We start from the raw sequence: 16,508 nt of genomic DNA on the forward strand, positions 1-16,508 counted from the left end.
CCAGGACTAAAAATTTCGAATTATGATTACGAAGTTGGATTAGGGACTTTGATATCACATATGTATTTCGGATACATATATAATATGTCGAGATTTTGATCCAAGATCGAAGGGTTCAGAATTTGGGTTTCGGATTAGGGGATTGGGATATCGTATTCAAGATTCGGACATCATAGCCAGGATTCGAATCCAATTAGGACTAGGAGGTGTACATCCACTCCCAGCTTCATGAGTCCCTTTTCGAGTGAGCTCCATGCAACAATCCATTTCGGGACGAAGCGCTAAAACCGTCGGGGGGTATGGAGGATCCACCCTCTACTTTGCATGCAGAGCCGCCCCCACAGACGAGAAGCAACGGCAGAATTGCTCCACCCCCTCCTGGAACTATAGATCAAGTGCCATCGCGGCGAGAGGAGGAGCGGACGCCGCCGGAATAACGTTAGGACGCCCGTCCTTACCTCGGCGCCGGTGATTTATTATGTAAAACTGGCGACCGCGGGCCCCCGTACGCGGTTCCTCCCTGCCGGACCCGTCGACGGTTTAATCCGGTTAGGTCCTAAACGCGAAAAAGAGGAACTCTGGACAAGGAACGGTGTCGGGAACGGGCAAGGAACCAAACTGGCTCGTATTTCAGCTCGAATGGCGGTCCGGAGGATGCTCGCCTCTTGGTAAGCTGCCCTGGGCCTTAAAGAACAGGTCAGCAGGTCGGAAAATAGAGATTAGACGCTGGCTGCATCTTGGCGCACGTAAATTGGACTCGCGCCTTTGACAATTCGAAGTTATCGTCCTTTTCTGCATTTCCACTTATCTGGAAGACACTAGCCTTCTGGTAAGTAGCCAGATGGTGGCGTTGTTCTCCCCCTTCCATTTGCGAGAAACATATTTGAACCATACCTTTCTGAAACAGCCTTTTCTATATAGGAAGATTTTATTGACTTCTGTTATTTATCGTCGCTTTTCTGCCACCTTTGAGGAATATCGGCGATGAGGATGAGTAGTGATATGACGAAATTGATGCCGGGATTCGAATCCAGGACCCCTGGCGTCGTAGCGCAATGTGATAACTAGGGCTAGGATTTTTATGACCTAAAATCACAAAAATATGCAAAATAAAATATGCTCTTATAACCTAAAATTTTACAAAATATGCACTATAATTTGAAAAATATGCCTTTATAACTGGACTGTTTCAAACATCAATATCTAAATGCTGATATATTTTCACATATGTACTATTTTTAGTTAACTTTATGAGCCCTGAGTTGCAATGCACAATGAATACTTTCTCTAAATTCTCAAAAAAAAAAAAAAGATTTTGCTGCAGTAAAAAAAAGAAGTAAACATGGGAGTAAGAACGGATCCACTTCGAAAATGACTATATTTGTTGAAAATGCAAAAAATGTGCTGAATATGACCGAAAATCCATCACAATATGCTCTATCACGCAGAAATGGCCAAATATGCCAAAATATGCCCTTAAAAAGCACCTTAACTTAAACAGTTTCTTCATGATTTGAATTTCTATATGTTTGGGGAACACATCACCCTTAGCAAAAAAAAAAAGTATGCTAAGTCATGAAAATCCTAGCCCCTAGTGGTAGCTAATCCGCATCGGAGGACGGCGTAAATACAAAGAGTACGTTTATTTAAATTTTACGGTGTTTTAATTTTTAAGAAAAGCGTACTGGACTCGCGATCTTGTCACCCAACGACTCAGTAGCCATGAGTGTTTTTTTGCCACTGTCCTGTCCATTTATTTCATCTAGTTATCATTCATCTTTACCGTTGCGATTAGCCTGGAGGGGTAAAAAAGACGTGTGAAAAGTACAAACGCACAAAAAACTCGTAGCCCAATAAAAAAGCCTCCTTATTGTTAACAAATATATTAATCGTCAAACTAAGAATAACACAATCATTAAAATTTTCATAAAATTCATAAATTTGTAATTAGTACACACTAGAGGGGTGCAGTCCACTAGCGCACAAAAATGTGAAAGTGTGCGCTCGTGGTATATGTCCACATCTATGATTGTGCAATGGCTGGCCCGTGTAGTCATTTAATTGCATAAAAAGTATTGGACATGTGTATAATAACAAAACTTTCATGAATACAATGAATGACTTTGTAACTACTTAAGTACTCGTAAAACTATGAAAATACTGGGATGTGGCGAATAAAACTGGTTAGGTTAGGCCAAAACAGTTGGCACAACGTGGATTTTTGTGCGCTCGTGGAATACATTTTTAACCACAAGCGCACGCAGCCTTTTGTTTCCTCCGTAACATGGCTGGCGTGAGGCAATCAAACGCACTGCGAACAGCTTCTTGAAGTTCCAAAGTTGTCTGATAACGATTATGGGCGACTTTCTGTTTGATGTGCCCCCTAGCGCATTATCACAAGATATCAGATTTGAACTTTGGTGCTGGTAAATTTGGCGATCCTCGTCCAATCCATTTGTCTCTGAACACACCATTGAGGTCTTGTCTTAAAATGGCCACCTGAAATCCAGATCTGACATCTTATGTTACGGAGGATTTCACATCGCACCTGGAGGCGAATAATACTGTGCCATGAAAATGGCGGTGTGCACACAGATCCTCTGGAGTAAATGGTGGTCATTGGTCTGATTTAATGGTATACCATCCTCTCATCATACGCATGCTGTTAAAATAACATTTTGCAGGTTTGTCTACAATTCAAAGGGGGGGGGGTAATGGGATGTTTGGTACACCCTGTACACTATACTTTAACATGGAGATGATGACTATATTCACTTAAGTTTCAATTTCACTTCGTCTTTCACTTCAAGATCCATATTTGAGGTCCCACTACCACAGACAAATTATGTTTATATGTGAACTTCTGGACTTCGAGTGAATATTGCTCGTTTTGCCTGTTCGAGCGTTATTCGCTCGAGCGAAGAAGCTCTCGATTCCGTACGCTATCTAGCGTCGTCTGCGTGAACCATTTAGCGATCGAACGAAATCCTCTCCCTGCAGCGATCTTCTACACACACAGGTATGCATCTAGAAATATATTTCGGGGAGGGGTGTCCGAACCAAGTGTCTTAAAATAATAATAATAACCATAAATGTGAATAATTATAATTAAATTGAAATCTTGAAATTAATATATTTTTATTACATAAATAGGTAACAAGACCGTATAAGGGTAGTGCAATAACAGCACGCATTCATTATCTAGCTTACGTGTAGTTAAGGTGGGCAAAATTTCAATGAAAAAACTGCCCTGGTAACGAAATTAATGTCAAATAGATAACGAATTGAAAATTTATTGATTATCAAAAAAGGATGTTAGGTCAAGTTGACAAAACGAAAAGTTCCTGGTAATGTTTTATACATATAAATCTTCTTTGGAACTGTTATTCAAAGTCGTATGACCACAATATAATCCTTACCTTTAATTAAACAAGTATGTTTTCGTTATTTTATTATATTCAATTGCCGGACCCTGTGGCCGAGTGGTTAGCACATCGCGCTGCGACGCCAAGTGTCCCGGGTTCGAATCCCGCTCGGGCTTGGTTGTTTGTGAATGTCCATTCATTAATTTCATCATTTCATCACTCACTTCGCAAATTAGCCAAGAGGCACAAAACGCGAAGTCAAATAAAGTAAATCAATCATTATTCAATTTTAGTACTTAAAGCCCCTATCACACGGAACTGGATTTCTAGTAGGAATGCCCTAGTTGGCACTAAACTACTTTCTAGGTAGCAACCATGGCCGCCTGGCTGACTGCTTGACTGGTTTGGAGGAATAGGACATGTTCTAATTGCTACTTGCTTTCCTAGACTGGATTCTGTGAAACAGCCAATCAGAGCAAAGTTCCGCCATATGAAGATAATCTGTGAGTGTGCAAAGGAGCGCTTTTGTCTGTGGTTTCCGAGTGTTACTCCAGCAATGTATAACGTATACAGCATGAAAAGCGCGTTGAGTTACACCATCTATGCTGAGTGCACGGTGTTTACATTTGAAACAACTAAAATATTCTTCCATGCGTGTACAGTAAACGTTGTAAAGTATGTATTTAAGCAGCGCCATTGTTTTGTACCTAATAACGTTTTATACGAAACGTTATTCCTCTCGGTTGAATAGTTATCGGCTTTTAAAAGCGTGAAGTGATACATTGTTTACATCTCACGCGGTCGCCATTACAACTTCCCTCGTGTGGGAACAAAAGTCTATCGACACGTACGCTGATAAGTATCGTGTGAGGCGAAAACTAGCAAATTGGTAGCCAGTCCAGCGCCAATAGGGCATACCTACTGGTAATCCCTCTAAATACAGCGTGTTTCAAAAAGAATATACGTTTTACAAAGTATTATTTTGTCCAATATATCGATCGCTGCGCCCCGGCTCGGCTATTAGAGAAACGAATACATAGTCTAGTTTATATAATAGCCGCTAGATGTCAGTTGTGTTCTGTTTTGCTTGGTAACCGTCAGTTGTTTGAAATGGCTACTCCGCAGCAGAAATAATTTTGTGTTCTCGAGTTTGCGAAGTGCAATTCCGTGATTACAGTGCAAAGACGTTTCAGGTTGAGGTACCAAATTGATCCTCCGAATGGGTGGAACATTCGCAGATGGTATCGACAGTTTCTAGATACAGGATGTGTTATGTAAAGGAAAGAGTCCTGGCCGCCCTCGTGTTCCTGAAGAAAATGTTGCACGAATTCAAACTGCTTTCCAACGTAGCCCTTCAAAATCAACTCGTCGTGCCAGTCGGGAGTTACAACTTCCTACAACAACAATTTGGCGTGTTTTGAGACGTCGGCTGGTTATGAAGCCGTACAAGGTACAGCTGTTACAAGCTCTGCGTCCTGATGACAAATGCAAACGTGTGGCATTTTGTAACGAGATTCTTGATGCTATTGACAATGACAACACTTTCGCACAACGCATCGTGTTTAGTGATGAAGCTGCGTTTCATGTCAGTGGTCAGGTAAACAAACATAATGTTAGCATTTGGGGCCTACAGAACCCACATGCATTCATTGAACATGTACGAGATTCGCCCAAAGTGTGTGTTTTGCGCGATATCCCGATCATCTGTTTACGGCCCATTCTTCTTTGATGGAAACACGGTTAAAGGTCAGCAGTATCTCTCTATGTTACAAAACTGGTTGTTTCCGAGGCTGCACGAAGACAACTTCATTTTTCAACAAGACGGGGCACCCCCACACTGGAGTCGCCAAGTGCGTGATTATCTGAATGAAACTACAGAACCGTTGGATTGGTCGTCAAGGAGCTGGCAACTTAGCATGTATCAGCTGGGCTCCACGGTCACCGGATTTGACACCCTGTGACTTCTTCCTGTGGGGTTTCATTAAAGACAATGTTTATGTACCACCACTCCCACAGAACCTGGAAGAGTTGAAGAACCGGATCCGTACTGCCGTAACATCAGTGACGAAGGACATGCTTGCCCGAGTATGGGAGGAATTTGAGTATCGATGTGATATTGTTCGTGTCACTGCTGGAGGACATATTGAACATCTGTAATCTGAACTTGAGAGGTTCGTAAGTATGTGTGTCAAGTTTCATCTTCGTATGTCTTAAAGTTTAATAAATATATGCATGCGAAATACGTAATTCTTTTTTAAACACGCTGTACATCCTTGCACACGCACACAGGCATGACCTCGCTGAAAGCATTCACGTATCAACTCTGAGCCCCCCCCCCCCCAACAGAATATATGTCTAGTTATGTTGCTGTCAACTTCTCCGTTTATAATTCGAGTCCAGCCGAAACCAACACGGTGACTACCGATACAATAATAGACCGACTTTGATCTTCTGTCGAGAAACTGAGACCACGGGGTTTGGGGAGATGGAAAACAAGTCAAAACTTCACCTACCCCGAAAGCAATTCGTTTTCGAACCCTTCTCGTACGAGAGGAAGGAAGCTAAGATAATCAGCTCATAAATAAAACAGGGGAATCTCTTATTATCTTGTCCCATCGACTGAAAGTTCTCTCGCGATCTTTCGTCGTCTTCTTTTTTTTAACCTTTTTCCACGTCTTATTTTTTTGTGAATCCTAATAAAGATTCCTTGTTAGTTTCGAAGTTTCTTCCATTGATTCTCAACCTGTGCTTGGAGCTATGAGATTGGTCTCCTTCAATGGTTACGGAAGTGGGATGAGGGGGTTGGAGGGTGAGGTATCAGATCAGGTTCTTTGAAGAGGTCCGGGGGTAAGTTAACTCGCCGTATCCAGTTTAATCGAAAAGGGAACGCTGGGAAAACTTGAAACCCGATACAGAATTAGAGGAAGCGGATTAAGAATGTGAATGAGGAAAAGGGTTTAAAAAATTCCCGCAGGGGGAATCCCCCTTCCTCCTTCTTCTTCCTGGAGGCTCTCAAAGTTCCTTTTGCGTGTCAAACCACAGCTGGAAACCTTCACAACAGTAACGAATTTTTCTTTTCCTTAAAACGAACAGAGTTTTCAATTGAGTTTCCGAAAACTATAAAATACAATCCTTCCCCAGAAAAAGAAAATATTGTGAAAATTTCATGAAATACTGCGGTTCTGGTATTTCGACGATTTTTCTTTCTCGGAGGGGGTTGGAATTGTAAAGGGGGATAGTAATTACAGTTTTTAACCTTAGTTTTAAAGGTCATTCAACGAAAAAATATGGTAATTAGGGGTTATTTTAAGGAGATTGATTGATTAATTTGGTATATTTTACATCGCTTTTCTGCCATTTTTGGCTAATCGCTAAGATGAGGATGAGTGATGATATGATGAAATTGATGAAGGGACAAACACCCATGCCAAGATTCGAACCTGGCGCTGTGCTAACCACTACGACACGGAGGCCGGCTTTTTAAAAAGGAGATTGAACTTACAATTCTTTAAAGTACATTACTGTTTTTATTTGAATTTTTTCTCAAAATTTCAGGAGGGGCTGTGGCCCCTCTAAGTTCCTCCCCTGCATACGCCAGTGGATGAAGCCATGGTAGCTTGGGCGTTTGGTTTTGGACCTTCAAGGTATCAATTTTATTAGAGACTGGGTGAACCCCTGAGCTGCTCCTTGGAAGGGCATCCAGAAAAATTCCCACCTCGGGATTCGAACGAAGGTCTCCCACACGGCACCTCCAGTTTGCCACGTGAAAGATTTAGTTTAATTTACACCGATTAGAAATAAAAAATTTATCAACCAGCATAAAACCTTAATAATTCCAAAAACACAATTCCAAAATACAATCTTCCGATGAAACAGAAAACACGAACGAGCACCACAGACTCCCTTAGCAACCAAGATCACATCGAAGACATCTACGTTTGACAGAGATAGATTGAAAAATTCTTAACCTCATTTCCTACAAGATTTCACACAAAGAAACAGGACTGAGGAACGGAAGGGAAGGAGGAGACATGTATTGGAAATGAGAATCCAAGCAGAAAACTCCAACAATAGCCGTGTCATTAATTTTAAATTTGTCACCGGAGACTTCAGCTTAATGAAAAGGCAGTTGATGTGTAATTAATTCCGCATCATAAAAATATGAAAGGCTTAACTGAATTAAACTTCACGGGAAGAAAACAGGATCGGACTACTTTTAATAGGCTGTAGACACTATTCACATTCTGCTCTATTAAGAAAACAAACTAAGTTAAACTACGCATGAAAGAGATCTCCGGACTATTACGTCTTGATTAATGATAGCTTCTCCTCAATCCAATATTACTCACAATGGGAATTTTTCAATTCTTTTCTTCTATTGTCCAAAATGCTATTCTTGATCATCAACATTATTAAGATGCGTATCTGTTCCGACATAATTTGTCATCTCATGACAGTTTTTATACAAGACATGGCCTTTGGCGATACAAGGACAAACACCCATAACAAAACTATGTGGGCTATTATTCGGAATAAGGGATTCCAATTGTTACAGGCAATAATTACAAAGTGTTAATCACATGATTGATGGGCTGTTCCTCCAGAGATAAATGAGTTTTCTTAAGTTCTTGTGTGCTTAACACTAACCTAATATCAATTAAGGCTTGAAAATCTGGACAGGATATTAATTATGCCACACAACAAGATTAGCTGTCATTGGGAAATATTAATTGAAAGCTATTCAATGTAAGACCTAACATGACCATAATATTATCACTAATTTCTAGGCCTGAACCGATACCGATTATATCGGTATTGGAAAGTATCGATTGGAATTCATCTACCGTTACCAGCTGATACTTTTCCGGTATATTGGTCTTTCACGGGGTCCGCAGAAATGCTGCGCAACACTTTCATGGATTCTAATTATCCGGGAAATTGAGCAATATTCAAACTTCCTTTCTATTTTGCACTAATTTTGCACAAAAAACTGTATTTTGTGATTACGTACTACCTATACTGATTAAAGGTAAAGTGCTCCCCTGTGCATAGCACCATGCCATGAAGGCGTATAGGGGGTGTGGGGGTAACGCCCCACACTTTCTTGATCCGGTCATGAGTGGGAGTGATGTGATCTGCATCACCCCCCAGGGTTTCCCCCAGGTACCCATGTTATTCGACGCTGGGTGGGCGCCGGGGCTGCTTCCATCGTTAGAAAAATTCCCGAATTTGAACCGGCCAGGGATCGAACCCGGGACCTTCAGCATGGTAGTCAGACGCGTTACCGACTGAGCCACCGCGGCCACCCATATGTCGCACGACCCCCTTCCCATTTAAATTTCTGAAGTTGAATTCAAGATGGCGGACATCAAGATGGCTGCCGACCATGCGGGTGACGTCAATGTGGTTCCCCCTTGGCCAGGCAACGATTGGTCATCGCCATTTTCACGTTCCATGCCGCAGTGGCCTTGTACCAGGGGTGTTAAGTGACTTATTGAGCTATCCTGTATATTTAATTCACATATATTTAAAAAAAAATGCTCTTTGGGGAAATTATGAAACATTAAAAAAAAAAGGTTAGATATAATTCATATATATTTAAAAAAATGCTGTTTGGGGAAATTACTTAAAGGGTAGTCAACACTCCTTTTTTGGACTTTGAGGTGGATGCGCCTTCGGTCTCAAAGGCCATCCCCTGGCTGCACCAGGCCAAGATTCAATGCAAGAGCCGCTTCTAATATACTCAAGCTTTATTTGATTTGATTTGCTTTATTTTACTTCGCCTTTTGTGCCACTTTTGGCTAACTTGCGAAGATGGGAATGAGTGATGATATGATGAAATTGATGAATGGACACTCATGAACATCCATGCCCAGGCCAGGATTCGAACCCGGGGCCCCTGGCGTCATGGTGTGCTAACCACTCCGCCACAGGGGCCGGCCATTATACTCAAGCAAACTTATCATTTCAGTTTTGGGGGTTGAACGAGACCTCTAGATTGTCGATGGTGACCTAACATCATAAGATCAATTACAATCTGCTACAAAGAAATAGCAGCGGAGAGATACAAAATTAAGTGGCGATTGGACTTTATTCACTGAAAACTTGTCACTCAATGATGCTACCACTGTGCCATCGGGGATTCTCATTGCAATTGCTCAGTTTTTCCTACTAAAAGAGACAGTAAAAACTAAACGTTAGAGGAGACAAATAATCCATAGGCATGTATTTAGAATTTAGAACTATATTTTGGGACTATGTATCATGGTGGTGGGATAATAACGTTAATTGGTAAAGGTAAGGTAAATTCCCCGTGCATATAGCATCTTGCCATGAAGGCACATTTAGGGGATGTGCCTTCTCAATCTCGGCCATTTTGGAGGTGATGTGATCAGTACCATGCTCCAGCCACCTTTACCCCCCCTGTACCCATTGATTTTAGGCTGGGTGTGCCCCAGAAACGCTTTATGCGGGGACAAGGTGGGAAAAATTTTGATCTTGGATCACTCACCTCGGGAATCAAACCTGGGTCTCCTGCACAGTAGACAGACACCCTACCGGTGCCCTACACCTTTCTAACGCCCATGTGGAGAGAATGGCTTTTGTGATTCAATTCTTATCTCGTGAAATGATTAACACTTTAAAACAAAACTTTAGTAACTTATATAGTACAGTTCCAGTATTACATTTTATAAATATTCTGAACTATTTTGAATTTCACAACTTTGGTAAGAGTTTTCTTTCACACAGGTATCGTCTCAGCTCTAGTAATTATTAAAAGGGTATTATGCATACTGCAACTAGCAAACTGTGAGTTAGTGTACTAGTAAATTTATTCATTGCAAAAACTTTAAAAAGTGCAAACTTGAAAGCCAGTTGCACTATGGAATAATTACAACTTGATATTACACTGATAGATTGGATTGATTTGGTGTTTTAAGTCCACTTTATGCACAGTAAGGCTAATTGAGACTGGACCTACAGTTTAAAGTGGAATCCGAACCACTATGTGACTCCACCGGGAATCGAACCCGGGACCCCTTCATTACAAGGCGACGACGCTACCACTGTGCCATCGGGGAGGCCTACACTGACAGAATATTGGTTATTGGTGAATGGAAATTTTAAAATAGTACCTTATCGGTATGAGCAAAAATTTCACACTGGTCCCTCCCAACATTTTTACACTAACAATCAGTGGTGGCACCTGGTGAATAAACTGGAAGGTCGATAGGTTACAAATTCCATTGACTAGTAATGTGATTTTATATGACAAATGCCCAGGTGCATCTCGTGGATTTTTTCCCTGGGGGTTCACAAAAGTAATGTGAAACCAGTGGCATGCCCAGAATTTTCGAAAAGGGGGTGGGTTACGTATATATAGGTGCATTCAATATATAACCGGAAAAGTTGTATAAAAAATTGAAAGTACGACCATGTTTGGTGTTTGTTATTTTGTGGTGGCGTCCTAGAACTATTAACAGATGGGCCTGGCACGCCTGCCTCGCAAACAGGGTGCTGGGAATCAGTTAAACAAGATGGCGGCACCCTTGCAGGTTTGCACCAACTTGGAGCAGCGAAGTGTCATTAGATTTCTGTTAGCTGAAGGGTTGAAACCAATCGAAATTCACCGTCGGATGGCAGTGCAATATGGTGAAAGCTGTTTGAGTCAAACACAAGTGTAGGAGTGGGCAGAGAAGTTCAAACAGGGTGTAACAAGTGTTCAAGATTCGCCACGTTCAGGACGCTCTGTCTCTGCAGTCACGGAGAACAACATTGCGCGAGTTGACGGGTTGATACGGGAAAACAGGCATATTACGGTGAGTGAGATTGGATCAAACGTTAGTGTCGGATCAGCCCACCATATTGTTCATGACGTACTAATGTTCAAGAAAGTGTGTGCGAGGTGGGTTCCAAAACATTTGACACCAGAAATGAAAGACAGGCGAATGGATGTGTGCGACAGTACGAGGCTGAAGGGGAGTCATTTCTTCACCGTATTGTCACGGCACCTTCAGATTATCACATTTTTGGCCCACTTAAAGATGCTCTTAGTGGCTAAAGGGAATTGGGAGGCTTGTGGAGCGCTGGCGCAGGTGCATTGAACTTGAGGGAGACTACGTTGAATAATTATCATGTGTTGTATTCCATTCGGATAATAGATTCTGTAAAAAAAATGTTTCTGGTTATTTATTGAATGCACCTTGTATTTTTTACTATTCATTTTGCCATACTTTTCTACCACTGAGGTTCTTTTTCTTAGAAATGCAAGGCAAAAAGGGGAGGTTACGACCATCATCGACTCCCGTTTGACACATATGAAGCATATTCAACTTTCCGCAAATAAGACTTTCTCGGCCAAACAAATACTATGTTTATGCGGGAGTATGAAGTTTTATAGTCGGGATATACAAATGAATTACGTGCTGAAATGCCAATAAATTGTGCCTTTATGAAAAATTTTGAGGTTGCATGGGAAAAGAATGAGAACGAAGGTGTTGCGGATGTGTTTATGAATCACTGGCCCGTGCGTCACTGACGTTCCCTGACTCTTCCGTCGAGAAAACCTGTGCCTGTTCACCAATTTCATCCTTATTCTCATCATTATTGTTACTCATGATTGGCCTATCCCATGTTTCAGCTTTCCCGATAATAGTGCCTTTCTTAATTGTAACATTATAATTTAAAGGATTTGTGATCCAAATGAGATTCGAATCCGGATTAATAATTGCTCTGGCAACCATCAATCCCGTTTTCTCTTGAAACTGTAGGTCCGGTTCCAAGAGTGTCCTATCTTTGTCATATGAATTAGCCAATTTCAATGGAGTGCACAAATGTGTCCTGGGTTTCACTTTTATCTTTTTAGCAGCTACAAATTCTGGTTGCAAAACATGATGTAACAAATGGGAAACTTTGATTGACACGTCAAAAGCTTTCTTATTCTCATTTTTAATTTGGTTTCTAGGAGGTGTGCCAAATCTATTCAATGTAAGCTTATTTTCCTCAAAATCTAACTTAGCCTTTTGTCCCTTCAAGAAATAATTTCCTAATATAGTAACTTGATTAAAATCCTTAACGATTCTAAATGGATGAACAAATGTTTGGTTATGTATAGAAAATGGTAGCAACACAATTTCCTTAACTGTCAGTTGACTATTAGTGACCCCTCTAATCGCAGTATTTATATTAAATCGCTTGGCATTGACTGGTATGTTCTTATCGCCCGTTACTGAAATTTGACTTCCACTATCCAGGATGAACTGTCGAATTCCCCCATCTACTTTCACATTGATGTAAATCAAATCTTCAGAAGGAAAAGTAGAGACCGTTAGAGTTTTTCCCGAAGGTCCTACACCTAGGTCCCCGTCATATGTAGGTCTTACTCGTTTAAAATTGCTTCTGTTCTTACGAAAAGTAGAGTAATTTGCATTTACATCCTGATTAGTATGGTTATTTGGATCTTCGCGCCAATGTTGTTGCTCCAAAAATGTGCGCGGCGATGAAGATGAAAAGTGCGAACGCTGAAATCGAGGGTTACTGCCATTGCGCCATCGCCCCCTACGCGAACGTTGCGACTTTGTGTCGAGATTATTATTGTGGTTGTTATGCCAAATATTTCTATTCTGCCACTGTGTGTGGGCTCTAGTGTTACTATTATTATAATAGGTTCCCCTATTGTTTCTATCTCTATGTTCATATTCTCTAACTGGATATGAGAATGATGACTCAGTAAATGAATGTTTTTTCCGATGTTCTGCAAGTGCATTTACTTTAGCCTCAAGATTCTGAAATTGCGAAACTAAATCTGACTCATGAGATTGGAGTCCCGCGTTCGACTGTAATTGATCAAGGTCTTGTTGTAGTGCATTTAATCTTTCCTCGATCTCCCGATTAGCCTGAGAATAACTTATGTTAACATGACCATTGACCTTGCGCTGCAACGTGATAGCTTGCTGAGTCAGCATGTATGGTCGACTCGATTCAGAACACGACAGAGCTTTCATTGTCTCACATTCAGTTTCTAGAATTTGCCGTTTATGCACAAGATATTTGAATTGTTCAACATTTTTCAGGTCTCGTAACATTTCATGCACTGAATCATATTCCCTGTTATAAACTTCTTTCATAAAGTTAGGTTGTAAACCCCCACTTATTTGCTTAATTTGCTCACTAGTTTCCATGCCAGGATCTCATTTTAATAACAATAACTGTTTTTCTCTCACATATTTTGAAACAGGTTCATTTTCCTGATGGAAGCGTAATCTGATTTGTTCTTCTAATTGAAAAGTGTCCCCCGGTTCCGTAAATTCTTCCACAATTTTAGTTTTTAAAGTTATAAAATCTATATCCTGTGCTTCCTGAGTTCGACTCCAAGTATTGAACCATTCCAATGCTGAATCAGCCAAAAATGCCGGTAGCATTTGCCTTTTCTTTGAGTCATTCCACTCATTAAGAATAGCTAAACTTTCAAATTTGTCAATGAATTTTAATACATCCTCGTGAATGTTACCTTGAAACTGGATAGTTTCGAGAATGTCGGGGTGGATAAATCTAGATTGCGCCATGATTCTATGATTAGCCTATGCGCAGGAAAAATGCTTGATTAGCTTAAAATTAGCACTAAGTTGCTTGTTTTCTTTTCTCATCCCCCTGTGGCTTTGACAGGACATTATTAGCAATTCAATTGTTTACTCTCCCAGAAATTTGATAAGTTAGGTTCAACAATCACGTAACAGAGTGACGACAGTACCGAACACATCTTTAAAATATTTAACCAACCTTTATGCAACATCCTAATGTTAATTCTCATCTTTTCACAAGCCAATCACCGAATAACCTAGTTAAAACTCTACTCTTGTTTATTTGCGCCTTACCGCGTAGCATATTGCTAGGCCTACCTTTTGCTTTCTTTTCTTGATCTTTGGTAACAATTGATAATTAACACAACGTGAAGCGCTAACAAGTGAAAATTCCGGCGCCATATCGCACGTACGTAATTTGAAAAGCTAGAAGGCTCTATTATTTTCATCATATTTCGGGATGAAATAGATGAAAATCGCAGTATTTCACGTACTGCAGTGTTTTCGCATCGCATTTGCAAAAAAATGGATGAGAAGCCCTAAGCAGTCTCCACCACGTAACGCAACTCCCATGCTGCGTTTGGGATCAAAATAAGAACCTCTAGATTTAATTGGGTGATGTAGCTATTCCTCATTCATCTCTCAGATGGTTATCACTCGCTTGGCCTAAATGTGATAAATGCAAGAGGTTACATTTAAAGGAATGGCGATAGAAATTAGCTTAGATTAGATATGGGTTTTATACTCTTCATGACTGAACCGATATGGATTGGTTAAGAAAAGGATATTACTTGCCTTACAAATATATGAAGATTGTTCCTACACTTGTCCTCTCAACTATCACTTGTCTGACCTCCCTGTCAGACATTGAATCTATCACACACCATCGTCCAATAATCGTTCTCCACTTTGCTCCTCTCTCACAATCCGCAGACCTTACTCTCTCTCGTATTCTCGCCAACTGATCACACCTCCTGACAATTCCAACACTCATGCCACATACGCCTTCCAAGTCAATCACCCGACCTTTGCCTGATTACTTATTCAGCATTCCTTTCTCTGATACCTGCTATGCTAAGACTTTATACTTCTTACCCAATACCTTGGGTACGATACGCTTTCATCCAGCCCAAATTATAATGAACAACATATCAATTGTAAGCCATACCTACAATTTAAAAAACGACCCATCAGAAGTGGTCTTACTGTTATTAAAGAGGAATCGCACATGACATGTGCACACCAGAAATCAAACTTGAAACTCCTCGATTGAAACGCGACAGCCTTGTTAAAAGTTTGGGTGAGCACACACCTTATCTAGCTCTGCACGGAGTTTTTGAATCCTTTGAAGAGGGGGAGCATATTGTCTACAAAACTAAACAGGTCTGTGCATACGCTGATGACATAGTTCTAATAACACGAAATGTGAATAGCCTAAAATAACTTTGTACGAAATTGATTCAAGAAGGAAGGAAAATGGGTTTGAAAATTAATGGAAGTAAAACAAAATATCTCAAAATGACAATAAAAAATGGAAGAAATCGTATGCAAGACCTCAAAGTTGACAAGTATAACTTTGAAGAGGTTGAAAGTTTTGTTTTTCTTGGCTCAACAGTTAATAATAATAATAAAGTTAGTGAAGAGAAAGAAATAAGAATAATGGTAGGAAATCGAGCATCCTTTGCAAATCTCACACTATTAAAATCACATTTAATATCAAGATCAACAAAAATGAAAATACGAGGGTGTACCCAAAAGAAACCGGAATAACGCTGTGCTGGGCGGATCTTCTGTAGTACGAATTTTTTCCCGTCAGACAAACATTAAGCAACTCGTTTGAGTTCAGTGCACCCAGTGGCTTTGCCGGGGAAGGTTGTCTCGGGTCACGGTGATTTTTTTCGCAAAAGCAGTTTCGCTCGCACCTCATTTTTTGTGATGGCCGATGTAAGAGAACAGCGTGCGACTGTGAAATTTTGTTTCCTGCTCGGGAAAAATGCCGCAGAAATGGTTGTGATGTTGAACACAGCTTACAAGGACAGCGCTATGGGGAAAACTCAAGTGTACGAGTGGTTTTCTCTCTTCAAGAAAGGTGACATGTCGAGTGATGACGAACCCCGTTCTGGACGTCCGTCAACTTCCAGAATGGACGAAAATGTCGATAAAATTCGTGAACTTGTGCTCAAAGACCGACGACGGACCATTGAAGAGCTGGGGAAGTTATCTGGACTATATTGGAGCTCGGTTCAGCGAATTTTAACGGAAGATTTGGGAATGAGAAGGGTCGCTGCAAAATATGTGCCTCAGAATCTGAGTGACCAGCAAAAAGAGTGTAGAATGGAAACATGCAGTGCTTTGAAAGAAGAGCTCCGAGCACAAGTTTTTGGTAAAAAACAGCATGACTCTATTGCCCCATGCCCCTTACTCACCTGGCCTCGCCCTGCGAGACTTTTTTTGTTTCCCTGAATGAAGAGGGACATGAATAGACAGCGATTTGACAACGTAGAAGAGGTGAAGAAAAAAACGAGGAAGGAGCTGTCAGCCATCACAACAGATGAGTTTAAAA

General features: G+C 40.8%; 1 protein-coding gene across 1 annotated transcript in view; it reads right to left on the reverse strand.

Moving 5' to 3' along the window:
- LOC145980375 (5-oxoprolinase) overlaps positions 1 to 16,508 on the reverse strand; it is a 160,703-nt gene that overhangs the window by 38,821 nt on the left and 105,374 nt on the right. The window lies entirely within an intron of this gene.

Source organism: Lepisma saccharinum, chromosome 27, assembly GCF_977018435.1.
Source record: "Lepisma saccharinum chromosome 27, izLepSacc3.1, whole genome shotgun sequence".
Lineage (NCBI taxonomy): Eukaryota > Metazoa > Arthropoda > Insecta > Zygentoma > Lepismatidae > Lepisma > Lepisma saccharinum.